Source organism: Leptonychotes weddellii, chromosome 14 (assembly GCF_054177405.1).
Source record: "Leptonychotes weddellii isolate Sample4059 chromosome 14, ASM5417740v2, whole genome shotgun sequence".
NCBI lineage: Eukaryota > Metazoa > Chordata > Mammalia > Carnivora > Phocidae > Leptonychotes > Leptonychotes weddellii.
Genome location: NC_138382.1, coordinates 61,471,622 through 61,489,803, shown reverse-complemented (window position 1 = coordinate 61,489,803; position 18,182 = coordinate 61,471,622). Strand labels below are relative to the sequence as shown.

At 37.6% G+C, this 18,182-nt stretch overlaps 1 protein-coding gene across 3 annotated transcripts in view; it reads right to left on the bottom strand.

Annotated features, from left to right (window-relative positions):
- Positions 1 to 18,182, bottom strand: part of KIAA1958 (KIAA1958 ortholog) — a 147,904-nt gene that overhangs the window by 121,806 nt on the left and 7,916 nt on the right. The window contains exon 1 of one of the 3 annotated variants that reach the window (XM_081803382.1): positions 273 to 672. The exons of the other annotated variants lie outside the window; for them this stretch is intronic. The gene's annotated coding sequence lies outside the window, so the exon portion shown is untranslated. Of the gene's footprint in view, positions 1 to 272; positions 673 to 18,182 lie in introns of those variants that run through there. 3 annotated transcript variants of the gene reach the window in all.

Below are 18,182 nucleotides of genomic sequence, written 5' to 3'. Positions count from 1 at the left end.
CCCCAATGACCCATTCTTACTTCTTTCTTTATGCAGTTTAGATTTTGCAGTACATCATTTAAAACAATTCCTTGTACACACTCAATTCCCTCATCCCTTTCTTCCCTCAACATAACCTAATGACTATTTTCACATTAAACTTAACATCACTAAACTCAAGTAGGTCCTCAGGGCTACCTAGTAATTGTACTTAACTCTCTAGTCCAATGGCTTTCAAACATTTTTGTGCGTAACCCAGAAAGCTTGTTAAAACACAGACTGTTTGCCCTCACCTCTGGAGTTTCTGATTCAGTAGGTCTGGGATGAGATCCAAGAATTTGCACTTCTAACACATTCCCAGATGATACTGGTGCTGCTGGTTGAAGGATAACACTTTGCTCAAGTCCATTCTCTCTACTGTCCTAATTGAACATCTCTTCAAATCTCCAATCCCTTCTGCTTCATTCTCACTCTCACTGAGGAAAAAGAAGCAATCAGAAGACAATTTCCACATGCTCCCAATGTCAATCTACTTACCTCTCTGACATCATCCCCTTCTTACTCTATACCATCTGCAAAACCCTCCCTGCTCTTCTTCAAATGCACCAACCTTGCCCCCACTACAGGGATTTTGCATTGGCTGCCTGGAATTTTTTTCCCAGATATCTGTATGATTTGCTCCTTCACTTCCTTAAATCTGCTTTAGTGTCCACTTATTAGAGAACCCCCCCCCAAAAAAAGAGACACCTTCCTGACCATCCCAGAGCCCCCAATCCCCAACATGTGCCTGGCAGTCCCTAACTTGAATTATTTTTCTCCACAGCACTTATTATCACCTGATCATTTACTTCGGTGTTTGTCTATTAGGTATGTTTAATTTTGTGGAGACTTTGAGTAGAAGGGAGGTAGAGACAGCCAAATTCCCCTGGGATTAAAGAGAATTAGTAATAAAAGAAAAGATAGCACTGTAATCCATTTATTTAAGAATCTGGCTATGAAAGAAGGAAACGGATAAGAAATAGCAGGCTCAAGCACAGGTTTCTCAGGATGCAGAGGCAGAGATGAAGGAACAGAGGCCAGGACCAGTGCAAAGAAAAAGTTTAAAGATGCTGATATTGAAAGAATGTATGGGAGATAAAATCGCTTAAATATCTGAAAAGAATGGGCTCACAGGGCACAGGACTTTTGCTTTTGTTTTAAAGCAGGTATCTACTAAGAGCTTACTATAATGCAGAGCACTGTAGGAAACAATAAATATCCACTTTCACATCTAATTTAGTTAATCTCCACAATAACCCTAGGAAGTGGGAATTTCCATCTAGACTTTTTTGTACATAATCAGAGACCTCTACTAACAGATGGCCCACTACAAAAATAACACAGCTTCTCCTCCAAATAGTTTCATCCTTCCTTTTTCCCTTACCTTAATTATAATTCATCCTATAGGATCTCCAACTTCAGGGTCTCACGGAGTCAAATATCAGATCTCAGAAGCAAACTTTTGTGGAAGAAGCTGAACCACTTATTTATCACCTTAAGGTGGTCATCAAGCTGCCCACACAGGTAATCAACTGCTTATGCTCAGAGAATTCAGAGATCACCCTGACGCACAGGAACCAACCTTTCTTGACTGACTCCATACCGCCTTCATACAATTTACCCTCTTAGAACTCTTAGAGCTACACCAAATACTTTTTCACCACAGCTATTCTAAATCCTTTCTTTTCATTCTTCTTAGTTGCCCATTTCCCTCTCTGCCCCTCCCCTTTCATCAGAAAGCCTTCATTCACCAAAAAACATGGAGGGTACTCAATAAAAAATGTTTCAACCTCCCTCCCCTCCACTTTAAACTTCATCTTATTCTCAAAAATATTCTTTTTCTCTATGCCATCACTATTCCTACAAATGGTGATAATTATATGGTTTCCTTTCCAACATCTATATCCATTTTTCTTGCCTTATCTTAGGACTCCAAAACAATGGAGACAACAGACATCCTTATCTTGCTCCTCCTGACTTAACCTGCAGGTCTTCCATGTCTTCCTTATTTGGACATATCTTTAGTGTTTCCCCACCAAGAATGGGCTTGGCTTCTCACAACAAGGCTTATTTTAAATGCTCAAGGATGGAACATCCATAAGGAGTCAGTTCAGGCTCACACAAAACCTCCTCTCTAGGATAAAGTTTATCCATAATACTATTCTAATACAGACAGAGAAGACACTAGACATACCTACATTACTTTCTTATCTTTTTTTTCTAACCATATATAGTAGCCCCCCTTATCTGAGGTTTTGCTTTCCAATATTTCAGTTATCCACAGTCAATTGTGGTCTTTAAGCTGATGATCCTCCTGACACAGTGTCAGGTCAATAGTAGCCCAACACTACGTCATTCACCTCACCACTTAGGCATTTTATCATCTCACATCATCACAAGATGATGGGTGAGTCCAGTACAAGATGATATTTTGAGAGAGACCACATTCACATAACTTTTATTACAGTATATTATTATAATTGTTCTATTACTGTTGGTTGTTAATCTCTTACTGAGTCTAATTTATAAATTGAACTTTATCATACATATACATCAATAAAAAATAGTGTGTATCTATATATATATCTATATAGCTATATATAGATATCTCATTTGGTACTATCTGCAATTTCAGGGATCTACTGGTGGTCTTGGAATCTATCTCCCCATGGATAAGGGGAGACAGATTAACTGCATTAACTTTCTAGGCATTTTAATCATAAGTCAGCTGTTTGTTGAAATGTTTGTTTTAGTGTCTTCTTTATCACCAAATAATTTTCTTTCTATAATAACTATAAATGCAGGCTATGTATGCTCATTTTGCAAAAGTACAATATAGGTGACTAGCCTGTAAAAGTGAAAAATTCTTAAATTGAACCATATAGTTTAACTAGTGGCCAACAGGGCCAAATAATCTTATACAAATCTTATTAGAAAAAAGAAAACTAGACAATCAGCTTTATGGTACAAATCAGCCAACAGACAACTGATTTCAAAAACAATTCTCAAATGTTTAATAATGTATATTTTTATGACATGATTTTCAGCTGTTGTTTCACCTTCCAGCTAGACTGAATCAGATTTTAACCACTCTTATGGCATTGTACATATGCAGGGAGCAAATGCAATCTATTGAAGCAAAGCAGTGTGTGCAAAAAGGGCTCAATTAAATTGTGGAATGTTTTTGTAAATTAAAGCCCTATTGAATAATCATCTTCCATGCAAATTATCTTTCATGGGGTGTTCCAACAATGTGCCATCATCATATGTAGCCGCTTTAATACATGCTTATTTGTAATGCTTGACATAATGAATTCTCCCTCTTTATTCCAGTAGAAATGAGAATGAGAGTTTAAGCTTTTTAATTTTTCCTTGCTAGACTGCCTTTGTGAATGTACCAGTAGTGAGACACTATTTTTTCATAACCTACAGTGCAGAAGAATGATTTAACCAGATGCACTACTCGTACATTATCAGAAACAACAGTTTAAATGGATTTCTGATGGAAAAATACCCATGGTATCCCCTCCTTCAAAAACATAAATTTTCCCTGGAAACCCATAAGCTCACTCTCCTAATCCTTATCTCAAACCTTTAAGGTTTCCATTCTAAAGAAAACAGGAGAAAGTCATATGCTAAAATGTAAATACACAAAATAGAGACTGTTAGCATAACATGTCAGAAAGATCCACATATTTCCTAAAATTTATACAAAATTGCATGCTGTATTTGCAGATGTGCATTTTCTAAGAAGAGAATCCAAATTTTTTATACAATTCTCAAAGGGGTTGAAAACCCCCCCAAAAGATTAAGAATTACCAAGTAAAGCTAAGAGACACAATATCTCAGAGTCATACTTGATCTTACAGGAACAAAAAGGTTGACTGATATCCTAGTTGATAGGAATTTAATTCCCCTGGTGCTAATGCTGTATATTTATCACAAAGAACAAAAAATTCCTACTCAAAAGAATCAAACTAAAATATTCAATCATAGTCATTTATTAAAACCTAAAGAGAGAGTCCATACATCCTTTCTGAGTATTCAGATTAATTATGTGCATATGATACACCAACCCAACCCTGAAAAGAATAACAAACCCAACAACAAGGGTGTTAAGGGGAAATCTGAGTCATACGCTACTCTTTGGACCAGAGCCTGGTGTACAGCAGAGGGCCGGGAAAGAAAGGCTAATTCAGTGTCACAATTTTGTGTTTCATGAAGGTCTCTGTAAATGTATGGCTTCCTTCCTCCCTCTTCCAAATGCTTCTAAAAGTCCTTAGCTTAACTATTAACTAAATCATAAATACTGAATTGCATTTTAAAAAACTTTCTCAGTTTAATATAATGGACTAGGAAAATTCCATGGGACCTTCAGGTTCAATTAAATACCACAATTGCTACAACAGCAATGTCTTACTGAGCATATAAGTACCTGAGTCCTGTTAGGAACTCACTACCAAAACCACCACACTTCTAGTTAAGCACAATCCCCAGGTTCTATTTAGAATTAATGTGCCCACAGAAACCCTAAGTTATAACCCATGATTCTGCAAGGAAGGCAGAAACTTTCTTATGAAGCTAGTGTGGCAGAAACACTGCTGACTACAACTGCACTAATCCAGCTATGTTAAAAAGAAAAAAAACAGGCGCCTGGGTGGCTCAGTTGGTTGGGTGACTGCCTTCGGCTCAGGTCATGATCCTGGAGTCCCGGGATTGAGTCCCGCATCGGCTCCAGGCTCGGCGGGGAGTCTGCTTCTCCCTCTGACCCTCCCCCCTCTCATGTGCTCTCTCTCTCTCATTCTCTCTCTCAAATAAATAAATAAAATCTTTAAAAAAAAAAAGAAAAAAGAAAAAAACAGCAGCTTGAGCAGGTTAAAACTTCTCAAGACTTAGGTACTGAAGAAAACAAAATCAACATATCAAAAAGATTTCAGATTTTTCCCACTAAAAAGTAACAGAATTTTATGCAATCCCCAGATAGCCACAAACACAAAATACATTAGGGATACAGCGTGTGTATAAAATTATCCTTCACTAAGATAAATACCTCTAAGAAAAATATAACTTTTTTTTCACAAATTGTCAAAGTACCCTAAGTTAAAGTTTGTTTTATCCATACTTCAAAAAATTTTTAAAGATTTATTTATTTGGGAGGGGAGGAGCAAGCAGAGGAGAGGGGAGAGAAAAACTTTAAGCAGACTCCGAGCTGAGCGCAGAGCCCAGCTGGGGGCTCGATTTCACGACCCTGAGATCATGACCTGAGCCAAAACCAAGAGTCCGATGCTTAACTGACTGTGCCACCCAGGTGCTCCCATACTTCAAATTTTCACAAGTTTTATCATGTATTTTGAAAATCATTTTCTAGAAAAACTTTTTTTAAAAGTGTTAATTCTTAACTATACCCATTATGTGAGATCTACGGTGCTCTGCCTCTCTCAGGTTAAGGGCATTCAAATACTAAAATTTTGAATGCACACTTCAAAGGACAAGGTTACATCCTCATCAGTCTCTATTTGATTCCCTTTCACCAGTGTGGTCTGTGTATATGGAGCTCTTTACTGCCCTGACCTATATAGGCACAAAACAAAGTTCCTGCATGCTCCAGTAAACAAGCTATCTTTCCTAGCGCTGGCTGGACACTGTGCCACCCAGCTTTTTTTACCACTCATCTTGCTCTGTTTTGTAACATGACCCACTTACTCAGACCATTCACTAAGTCACAGTATTTCTCCTACTCAAATAAAAATAAGTATTATTTCCCCCAAAATTTGATAACCATCTGTGAAGGGTTTATAGCATAAGCACAATTTGAAGCCACTGTGTTAATTAAGATGATAGGCTTTAAAATGTTAATAAACTGCTACATGATACCCATGAAGTCAAAGTAGAGAGATATATACACTTTCAACAACACAATTCAAGTATTTGTTGAACTCAATTTTCTCTGGTACCTAGTGTTCAAATAGCTTCCCTTCCTGATATTTAAGCCTCAATAATAAATTGGCTGAGGTGCCTGGCATTCTACCCACATGAATTCATTTAATCCTCACAACAACCCTATGAGGTATATACCTAGTAACAAATCATTTTGTGAATGGGAAACCAAAGCACAGAGAGGTTAAGCACTAACAAGGGCCAGAAACAAACCCAGGCAGTCTGAGCTCTACTACATCCATGGTCTTAATCCAGATGCTAGCCAAAAGAATTCATTATTAACACCATATTTGCTACCTTAGTTTTCACACTAAGAAGATCCGGACAACACAGATTTAGATTTCATTATTTTCAAGGATTTTCTTTTTATGTTAAAGATTAAGTAAGTCATTAATCACAAAAATCACTAAAGTGCAGAATAACCTCCGATTAAATAGTGATGGAACATATAAACACCTAAGAAAAAGAACTGAAAGCCTGAGTTCCTTCACTTCTCCAGATCATTTCCTTACCTATAAAACATAAAATGAAGGGGTGAAAATAGATAATAGCCATAGTTCCTTCTGGTTCAAACACTGAAAAATTAATAATTAAAAAACCAGCAACTCCTTAGATGATTTAAGACAGTGCTATCTGGGGCGCCTGGGTGGCTCAGTTGGTTAAGCGTCGACCCTTGGTTTTGGCTCAGGTTGTGATCTCAGGGTCCTGAGATTGAGCCCCATGACATGCTCTGCACTCAGCGGGGAGTCTGCTTGAGATTCTCTCTTCCCCTTCCCTCTGCTCCCTCCCCCCACTGCATGCTTGTGCCCTCTCTCAAATAAATAAATAAATCTTTAAAAAAAAAAAAAAGTGCTATCCACTGGCAGGCTACAATCAACTAAAGTAATTGATTTCTAAAGTATACAAAATCATTCAAGTTTCTAAATATGCATTTTATTATAAAAGATAGCCAAATTATATTAAGTGTGGCAAGAAGCATAATTCATAATCCGTGGACATTAAGAATGTTGGCATTATTTTCTTCTAGTCTTTTCCTTATTGTGCATTGCTTTACATGACTGTCATTACCTAGCAGAGAGGGAGGGAGGGAAAATGGAAGTGAGAAAAGCATTCTTTTTTTACTTGAACAATTTATGATAGGGATTTTTCCTGTTGCTACAAGGTTGACCATGATGCGTCCTCACTGCCACCCCCACCCCCATTACCTGTCCAACCTCATCCCTTGCTACTCTCTCCCTCCTTCACTCTATTACAGCCCTTCATCTTTTTGTTGTTCCTAGAACACATCAGGCACATTTCCAACTTTGTCCCTTTGTACTTGCTTTTTCTCTGCCTCAAATGCTCTTCCTCCAGCTACTTGCATGTCAAGCCCTTTCACTTATTTCAAGTCCTTACTCAAAAGTCATTTTCTCAGAGAAAGAAGGCAATCTAAAATGTCAAGCCCTCACCCTGAAATTTTTCATATCTTCCTTCCCTTTTTTTCCCATCTTGGCACTCACTTCTTAACATGTTATTTCATGTACTTATTTATTTTCTATCTCCTCCACTAAAATTAAAGTTCTATGAGGGCATGAATTCTAGTGTTTACTGATTTGCCAGCACCTAGAAAAGTACCTAACATGTAGCAAATGCCCAATAAATATTTGCTGGATGAATAATCTCTATCATCATCATTTTAAATGGCTATATCCTATTCCATCAAGTGCTTACACCAGATTTATCTAGTAATTCCCCAACTGATGGATATACTGGTTATTGCTAATCTTTTACTATTCTAAATAATGCTCTAATGTAGGGGTCAGCAAGCTTTTTCTGGAGAGGGTCAGATAGTAAATATTTTCTGTTTTCCAAGGTTTCTGAAATAACTACTAAACTCTTCCATTGTAGCACAAAAGCAGCCACAAACAACTTGTATAACTGGCTGTAACTGGATTTGGGCTACAGCTGGCCAGATTTAGCTTGTGGTCTCTGACCTCTGCTTCGCGGCATGTTTTTGTGCATGTATCTTTTTCCATCCTTTCAATTAGTAGAATTGCTAGATAAATGGGTATAGATGTATTTACAGCTCTGGATACATTCTGTCAAAATGCTTTTCAAAATGATAATCATGAAGTAGTAGAGCAACTGGGACACTGACACACTGCCAATGGCAGTATAAACTGATACAATCATTCTGGAAAACTGGCAGTCTCTACTAAAGCTAAGCATATATACCCTATGACTCAGCAATTAGTCAGGATACTGTTTTCCTTCAGGAAGACTGTGTTAGATATGGGAAAGAGTATAAGGGGTTCCTCTAAGGTGCTGATAAAGTCCAACTTCTCATATGAGTGCCAGTCACATTTATTCAATTTGTAACAATTCATCAACTGTATACACAATATGTTCATTATTGGTATACGTATTACATTTTGAAGGGGTTCAGAAGGTGCCAATATGTCACTTTGGCATAGTGATTATTTTGGGCTGAAAGCATGTGAGAAATAGCAAATGCAGGAAGGTCTCTGTGACCTCCCTCTTTCTACCTAAAAGCAGGTCACAAAATTTCCCATGAGAAAGGTGCCCTTCTTATATAGGAAGAGAAGAACATTCTTAGCACTAGAGACCGGGAGATGATGCCAAAATGGATCTGTACAAATATATCTACTAAAATAACCCTTGGGGCTCCTGGGTGGCTCAGTTGGTTAAGCGACTGCCTTCAGCTCAGGTCATGATCCTGGAGTCCAGGGATCAAGTCCCACCTCGGGCTCCCTGCTCAGCAGGGAGTCTGCTTCTCCCTCTGACCTTCCCCCCGCCCCATGTGCTCTCTCTCTCTCATTCTCTCTCTCTCAAGTAAATAAATAAAATCTAAAAAAAATAAAATAAAGTAACCCTTATCTTCCATTAGTATCCCCCATATATTTTTCTAGTCACTTCTCACAATTTATGGCCTCTAGCTAAAACTCCTTTGTCTAGTCACTTCCTCACAAATATATTCTTTGTTTTAAATATATATAAGCTCTCAGTTCTGTTTATTCAGGTCTTCATTTGCCTTATGAAGACTCCTGTGTGCACATAAAAATATTAAATAACATCTGTATGCTTCTCTCCTGTTAATCTGTTTATTACTTAGGCCAAGCCACAGAATCAAAGAGGGTAGAATAAAGTTTTTCCTCCCCTACACCTTCAAAATTTAAAAGAAAAAAAAAGAATGCTATATACCCATCAGCAATATATCTGAGAATAACCTCCTCCCTTCCTTTCCCCTCACCAACGATGGGCATTATCTCATTTCATACTTTTGCTAATTTGATAGATTTAAAAAAAAATAAATGGATTAAGAAACAGAAAAGGAACATGGGAAAAAAGAGACAAACAAAAAAACAGACTCTTAAATATAGAGAACAAACATGGTTAGGAGTGGGGAGGCAGGTGGGGGGATGGGGAAACAGATGCAGGGGATTAACAGTACACTTTTGGTGATGAGCACTGAGTAACATAGAACTGATGAAACTAATGTACACCTGAAACTAATATATAACACTATGTTAATTATACTGGAAGAGAGAAAGAGAGGGAGGGAGGGAGAAAGAAAGGGAGGAAGGAAGGGAGGGAGGGAGGGAAGGAACGAACGAACAAACGAACGAACGACGGACAGACTCCTCAATGGCACAGTCCATTAAGCCTCCAACTCTTGGTTTATGGTGGTCGTGATCTCAGGATCATGAGATCGAGCCCCACAACAGGCTCCACGCTCAGCCCAGAGTCTGCTTGGGACTCTCTCTCCCTCTGCCCCTCCCACTCGTGTGCGTGCACTCTTGCTCCCTCTCTCCCTAAAATAAATAAACATTTTAAAAAAGAAAATTAAAAGTAAATGGATTGCTGTATTATTTTATGCTTAATTATCAGTGAGGCAGATAATTGCTCTTCATTTTACCTATTCTTCCCCAAAGTTTTATTAATTCTTTTGTAAATCATTAAGATAATATAGTGCCATGAGGGCCTCAACTATCTATCACTGCATTTTCTCCAAACTGTTGCCTTCCTTTTTGATTTCATTTTTTTTTAAAAAACAAGCTTTAAAAGTTTAAGTTTTCACATAGCCAAATTGACCTTTTCACCTATGTACACTTTTCTCAAGAAACATTATACAGGGGCGCCTGGGTGGCTCAGTTGGTTAAGCGACTGCCTTCGGCTCAGGTCATGATCCTGGAGTCCCTGGATCGAGTCCCGCATCGGGCTCCCTGCTTGGCAGGGAGCCTGCTTCTCCCTCTGACCCTCCCCCCTCTCATGTGCTCTCTCATTCTCTCTGTCTCAAATAAATAAATAAAATCTTTAAAAAAAAAAAAAAAGAAACATTATACAGAATTATTCTTTCATTTTTAACAAAAATACTGTTTCTTACTACATAATGTATAAGGATATCCTTACTTCTCAGGCCAATAGTTTGCTCTTAGAAAGACAAATATCTATTTGGATGATTAACAGGAAGGCATCAACTAAAATGGTAATAAGGCAAATCTATAGAATGAATTTTGACTCTAAAAATTATTTTTAAGTAAGAAAAACCCCAGGGGCGCCTGGCTGGTTCTGTCAGTAGAGCAAACAACTCCTGATCTCAGGGTCATGAGTTTGAGCCCCAGATGGGGGGGAGGGGAGTAGAGTTTACTAAAAAGGAAAAAAACCCTAAACATTTGAGGCAATTATTTTATTAACGGAAAGCACAGATTTTATAACTTATCAGTATATAAACACATCATTAAATACTAAGTATACAGGAAATATAATTTGTGGTAAGACTTTCATCCATCAGAAAGAAGCCAGCCAGTTAGCAAAAAAAAAGAATATTACATATCAAGAATATATTCACATATACTATATTCATAACAATATACTCATAGAAAGAATATTATTTATAAAATATATACTTTTCATTGAATATATTCACTTGCATTACATATATTAAAAAGAAAATATTTACAAGAAGGCTAGGCCATCAAATAACTATTAGCTTTCAAAACCAGAACATTCCTTAAAATGCTGCTCTGAAGGTAGAATGGGAATACCTTCAGGTAAAATTTCACAGAAATCTTCAAAGGCTATTTAAACAAGGTTTGGTAAATCCATGATTTTGACAGATTTGTCAGTTGGGGGATGGAACTTTCCTTGCATTGGTCGTAGGAAACTGGTCTAAAGTTGCAAAACTTCAGAGCCAGAAAGCTTAAGAGACTTTTCTGGGGAGAGAAACAAATTTCTCTCTATCTGCTTGTGTTCATCCAGATGCCAGAAAAGGATTCTTGGCAGATTTCCATAAGTAACTGAATTGCCACCCTTTATTTAAATTTAACCACATGTGGGAAACATTTTCCCTAAAAATAATTAAAATTTTAAGTTTTGTCCAAGAGATAAACTTTAGTTATACAAAAATCCATTAATGCAGAGCTCCGTTTTCTCAAGATGCCAGATAAACAAAGTGTACTTATTATTATTGAGCCATAATTGTCATGAAAATGTTAACCCAAGTAATTTAGAAAAGAACTGAATTCTCTGAAACAAATATGTTGATTTATCACTATATTATAGAGAAGATAAACTCGAAAAACTGTTAATAATCAAATTATTGCATATCTTACACTTTTTACCTAATAAGATATTTGTCCCTTTTGATCAAGAGAAAAAAAAAGGTTTTCCAAGATAATAACAACAACAACAAAAAAATCAAGCTTAAGAATGAACAAGGAGTTCTAAGCAAGCTATACAGTAGCAAAGGCTTAGTTTGGACTCTCCTCAAATTAACAAAACAGATGAAGGAGACCAAGAAATAGACCCATATGTATGCTCAACTGCTTTTTTACAAAGATGCAAAAGCAATTCAATGGAGGAAGGATAGCTTTCTCATCAAATGGTGCTGGAACAACTGGACATTCATAGGCAAAAAAATGAACCTCAACCTAACTTCACACCTTAAATAAAAATTAATACAAAACAGATCAGACTTAACTATAAAATGCAGAACTTGGGGCAATTGGGTGGCTCAGTTGGTTAGGCATCTGCCTTCAGCTCAGGTCATGACCTCAGGGTCCTGGGATCAAGCCCCACATTAGGCTCCCTGCTCAACAGGGAGTCTGCTTCTCCCTCTCCTTCTGTCCTTCCCCCTCCACTGGTGATTTCTCGCTCTCTCAAATAAATAAAATCTTAAAAAATAATAAAAATAAAATGTAGAACTTTAAAACGTGGAGAAAACAACACAGGAAAAAAATCTCTGAGATCTGGGGCTAGGCAAAGAGTTCCTGGATTTGATACCAAAGCATAATCCATAAAAGGAAAAATTGGTAAAATTTAAAATTAAAATCTTTTGCTCTGTGAAAGCCCATGTGAAAAGGATTAAGACAAGGTACAGACAGGAAAAAAACATTTGCAAACCATGTATCTGACAAAGGACAAAGGACTAGTAACTAGAATATATAAAGAACTCTCCAAATAGTAAAAAAATTTAAAATCCAATTAGAAAATCGGCAAAAGACATAAAGAGACATTTCTCAGAAGAGGATATACAGATGGTAAATAAGCACATGAAAAGATGTGCTATATTAGCCATTAGGGAAATGCAAATTAAAACCACAATGTTACTACATATACATCAGAATGCCTAAAATAATAATGACAGCAAATGCTAGCAAGGATGTGGAGAAACTGGATAGCTTATATATTGCTGGTAGGAATATAAAATGGTACAATCACCCTGGAAACGTTTGGCAGTTACTTAAAAGACTAAACATGTAATTACCATGTGATACAGCAGTTACACTCCTGGGTATGTATCCCAGAGAGATTACAAATTACGTTCATAACAGCTTTATTTTTTTTTTTAAGATTTTATTTATTTATTTGAGGGAGACAGCAAGAGAGAGAGAGACACAAGTAGGAACAGCAGCAGAGGGAGAGGGAGAAGCAGGCTGCCTGCTGAGCTGGGAGCCCCACGTGGGGCTCAATCCCAGGACCCCGGGATCATGATTTGAGCCGAAGGCAGACACTTAACTGACTAAGCCACCCAGGCGCCCTTTGTAACAGCTTTATCTGTAAGTCAAGAAATGGAATCAACCCAGATGTCCTTCAACAGATGAAGTTAAATAAACTAGGATACACCCATGGATTACTACTCAGGAATAAAAAAGAACAAACTACTGGGGCGCCTGGGTGGCTCAGTCAGTTAAGTGTCTGCCTTCAGCTCAGGTCATGATCCCAGAGTCCTGGGATAGAGCCCCACGTCTGGCTCTCTGCTCAGCAGGGAGCCTACTTCTCCCTCTCTCTCTGCCCCTCCACCTGCTTGTGGTCTCTCGCTCTCAAATAAATAAATAAAATCTTTAAAAAAAAAAAACAACTGATACATGAAACAACCTAGATGAATCTCCAGGGAATTATGCTTATTGAAAAAAGCCAATCTCAAAGGTTACATATAATATGATTCCATTTATATAGTATTTTTTTAAAAAACAAAATTTCAGAAATGGAAGACCCATTAATGGTTGTCAAAGCTTAGGAATAGGCTGGTAGGATGTGAGCAGAATAGAAGGGCTGGTAGAAACAGGAACATACATAGGTAATAAAATGTACTGTACTGATCTAATACACACAAATGAGTACCAATAAAACTGGCAATCTGAATATGAGTGGTGGACTGTATCAATGCCAAAGTATTCATTTATTAGGGCTACCATAACAAAATACCAGATTGGGTAGCTTAAATAAGAGAAATTCATTTTCTCAGTTCTGGAGGCTAAAAATCCAAGATCAAGGTGTCAGCAGGTTTGGTTTCTTCTGAAGCCTCTCCTTGGCTTTCAGATAGCCAAGTTCTCACTGTGTCCTCACATGGTTTTTCCTCCGTATACAACATCTCTGGTGTCTCTTTTTGCATCCAAACTTCCTGTTCTTACAAGGACAGCAGATTGGATTAGGGCCACCCTAACAACCTTGTTTTTGTTTTTGTTTTTTTAAAATTTTATTATGTTATTTGAATCACCATACATTACATCATTAGTTTTTGATGTAGTGTTCCGTGATTCATTGTTTGCGTATAATACACAGTGCTCCATTCAGTACGTGCCCTCCTTAACACCCATCACCAGGCTAACCCATCCCCCGATGCCCCTCCCCTCTAGAACCCTCAGTTTGTTTCTCAGAGTCCATAGTCTCTCATGGTTCGTCTCCCCCTCCAATTTCCCCCCCTTCATTTTTCCCTTCCTGCTATCTTCTTTTTTTTTTTAACATATAATGTATTATTTGTTTCAGAGGTACAGGTCTGTAATTCAACAGTCTTACACAATTCACAGTGCTCACCATAGCTACCCCATCCTTCCCACCCCCCACCACTCCAGCAACCTGTTTGTTTCCTGAGATTAAGAATTCCTCATTATCAGTGAGGTCATATGATACATATCTTTCTCTGATTGACTTATTTCGCTCAGCCTAACAATCTTGTTTTAACTTAATAACCTCTTCAAAGGCCTTACTTCCAAATACAGCTATATTCTGAGGTCCTGGGAGTTCGGACTTCAACATATCAGTCTGGGGGGAATACAATTCAGCCCATAACAGTTAATATCCTCATTGTGGTATTATAAATATAGTTTTGCAAAATGTTACCATTTAAGGAAACTGGGCAAATAGGCAAATAATCTATTATTTCTTACAACTGCAAGTGAATCTACAATTATCTCAGTAGAAAACAAACATACAGATGGAACAACAAGGATAACAAAAGACACAATGTTCAACAAAATTAGGTGATGAGGTAGCCCCATGAACCCCAGATGAGTGGGCAGAACTAAAGGACACATAAAAATAGAACTCAGGATCAGCAGATGAGGGGAGAAAAAGGAGACTTATGATATTAACAAAGCTGGTGAACAAGAAATTACCAATAATCACTCTAAAAAAGAGAGGATCCTACTTAAGTGAAATTGGATCAAGAAAAGTAAAGTTTGTCAGGCTTCTATGGAGACAAGACCTACTAAGAAGCCTGAGAAAGAAAACTGTTGGAATTAATATCCAAATCGGAGCACCTGGCTGGCTCAGCTGGTGAAGCATGTAACTTTGATCTTGGGATTGTAAATTCAAGCCATATACTGGGTGTAAAGATTACTTAAAAAATAAAATCTTAAGGGGCACCTGGGTAGTTCAGTTGGTTAAGCGTCTACCTTCAGCTCAGGTCATGATCCTGGGATCCTGGGATGGAGTCCTTTTCAGGCTCCCTGCTCAGCAGGGAGTCTGCTTGTACCTCTCCCCTGCCCTCCCCCAGCTCACACACTCTCTCTCTCAAATAAATGGATAAAATCTTTTAAATAAATAAAAATGAAATCTTAAAAAATAAATAAAATAAAATCCAAATCAAACAAAAAGGCATTGCTAGGGATAAATGAGAGACCCAAAGGAGGTCAATCTCAGAGAATAACAAAAAGGAGACTAAATAAAAAGGACATTTTCTTCCTTTATGTTGAAAGATATAAAATCAGGGTTATCTGGGTGGCTCAGTCAGTTAAGCATGGACTCTTAATTTCAGCTCCGGTCATGATCTCAGGGTCCTGGGATAGAGCCCCGCCAGGCTCCATGCTCAACAGGGAGTCTGCTTGAGGATTCTCTCTACCTCTCCCGCTGCTTGCATGCACTCTCTCTAAAATAAATAAATCTTAAAAAAAAAAAAAAGAAAGAAATAGGGGCGCCTAGGTGGCACAGTTGGTTGAACAACCGATTCTTGGTTTTGGCTCAGGTCATGACCTCAGGGCCATGAGATTGAGCCCCCAGTCAGGCTCCATGCTCAGCTCAGAGTCTACCTGAGATTGTCTCTCCTCCTCCCTCTGGCCCTCCTGCTCGTGCTCACTCGCTCTTGCTCTCTCTCTAAAATGAATAAATAAGTCTAAAAAAGAAATATAACATATAATCAAAAAAGGAGAAATAATAAGTGAACAACTTGCTGATATGCCACATTTCACAAACAGAACACATGTATGTAACCAGCAACCAGATCAAGAAACAGAACATTACCAGCACCCCAGAAGCCTCTACTTTCTCCTTTCTAGTCACTACTTCCTCAAGGTTCTGGCTTCTAACAGAATTTGCTTGGGGAATTTATATATGTGGAGGCACACAGTTTGAACTCTTTTTGCCTGGCTTCTTTAGCTCCACATAGGTCTGTGAGATTCATACATACTATGTAGTTAAAGATTGTTCATTCTCATTGCTCCACAGTATCCTACTGTATGAATATAGAACAATTTATCTATTCTGATTCAGTTTCCTATTGTTGTATAACAAATCACCCTAAAATTTAGTAACTTAAAATAATTCCTCATTTCTCACAATTCTGTGGGTTATCTGGGCAGTTTTTCTCCTGGCTTTACCTGGATTTGCTCATGTGACTACTTTTAGCTGGAGGGTCAGGTGAACTGGGAGGTCAAAGATGGTCTTACTCACCTCTCTGGCAGTAAGTGCTGGTCATCAACTGGAGTACCTCAATTTTCTTCCACCTGACCTCTCCTACTTGAGTATTTCTTTATGTTATGGTCTCAGGGCAGTATTTCCCTCCAATGTGTATGCATTTATCAAGCTTCTGCTGCACCACACTTGCCTAATGTCCCACAGGCCAAAGTAAGTTACATGGTTAAAATCAGAATCATTGTGCAGATATAATACATGGTCATAGACACCAAGAAATGTCATTTACTTGGGGCCATCAATGTAACACTCTACCACATATTATACTGATTGTCATTTATGCAGACTTCAGTTTGGGGGATATTATAAGCAGTACTATGAACATTCTAGTACATTTATTTTGGTAAGCATATATCTTTGAATGGAATTACTGAACCATAAAACACGCATATGCATAGCTTCAGTAAATACTGCCAAACAGCTTCCCAAATTGCTTGTATCCATTTATATTTTTTAAAGATTTTATTCATTTATTTATTTGGGGGGGAAGGTGGGAAGAGAAGAAGGGGAGAGGTAAAGAATCTCAGACTGTGCGGAGTGCCAAGCCTGACATGAGGCTCAATCTCACGACCCCAAGATCATGACCCTGAGCCCAAACCAAGAGTTGGATGCTCAACTGACTGAGCCACCCAGGCGTCCCTCCATTTATATTTCTGTACCCATTTATACTTCCAATAGCAGTGCTTGAGAATTCCAGCTACTCTGCATTCTCATCACCACTTAATATTTTTCATCTAGCCATTCTAGTGGGTATGCAATGGTATCTCACTCTAATTTTAATTGAGTGGCCATATTTTTTAATATTTCACATAAGCAACAAAGGAAAAAATTTCACACCATGAAACTTTTTAAAAAAGAACTACCTTGGTCTACTTCCATCTCCATCACAGAAACCTTCTTCTAAAGTACAGGTAAATCCATCTAATTTAAACATGAACAAGAGAAAGGAATGCAATCTAATCCCATGTGAGGTACTATGAGAAAAAGATGGAAAAGAACCAAATAAGGTACCAATAGTCAATAAAGGCACATCACAAAAATATGGCCATAAAGTAAAATGAGAATGATAGCATAATATTTTAATATTAAAAGAAATTAAGAAAATGATAGAAGCTATAAAATATACATTAGAAATAGAAAAGTGGGAAAAAAAGGGAATGGCCACAGAACAAGAACATTTACAAAGAGAAATGATAGAATTCAGGACAGAATAGGAAAGAAAAAAATTCAGAAAGGAAGACAAAACTGGACTTAATAGATACCATGGAAACTGCCTCATAAAGGATAAAAAGGAAAAAATAGAAAAATAAAACAAATTATTAAAAAAGATAAAAAGAATTTGAAGAAAGGTATAGATATAAAAGACAGGCAAAGAAGATCCAACATACATGTAACAGGAGACCCCCCCAAAAACAAAATGAAAGCAATAAAACAGATTAAATACTAAAATCTATCACTGATGAAAATATTTATGAAAAAATATTTAAGCCAACATTATAAAATCCACATTGTGTATCTGAAAAAATTAACAGAGAACAGCCAACACTTAATACATGCTCTAGTAAAATTACTAGCCTTTAAAGATGAAGAAAAAAGTCCTTTGGGCATCTAAGAGAAGGATAAAGTCACTTAAAAAAAAAAAAGAAAATCATAGTGGTACTAGACTCTGACAATAACACTTTTTACTATAATACAATAGAGTAGGACTCCGGGGCCCCTGGTGGCTCAGTTGGTTAAGCGTCTGCCTTTGGCTCAAG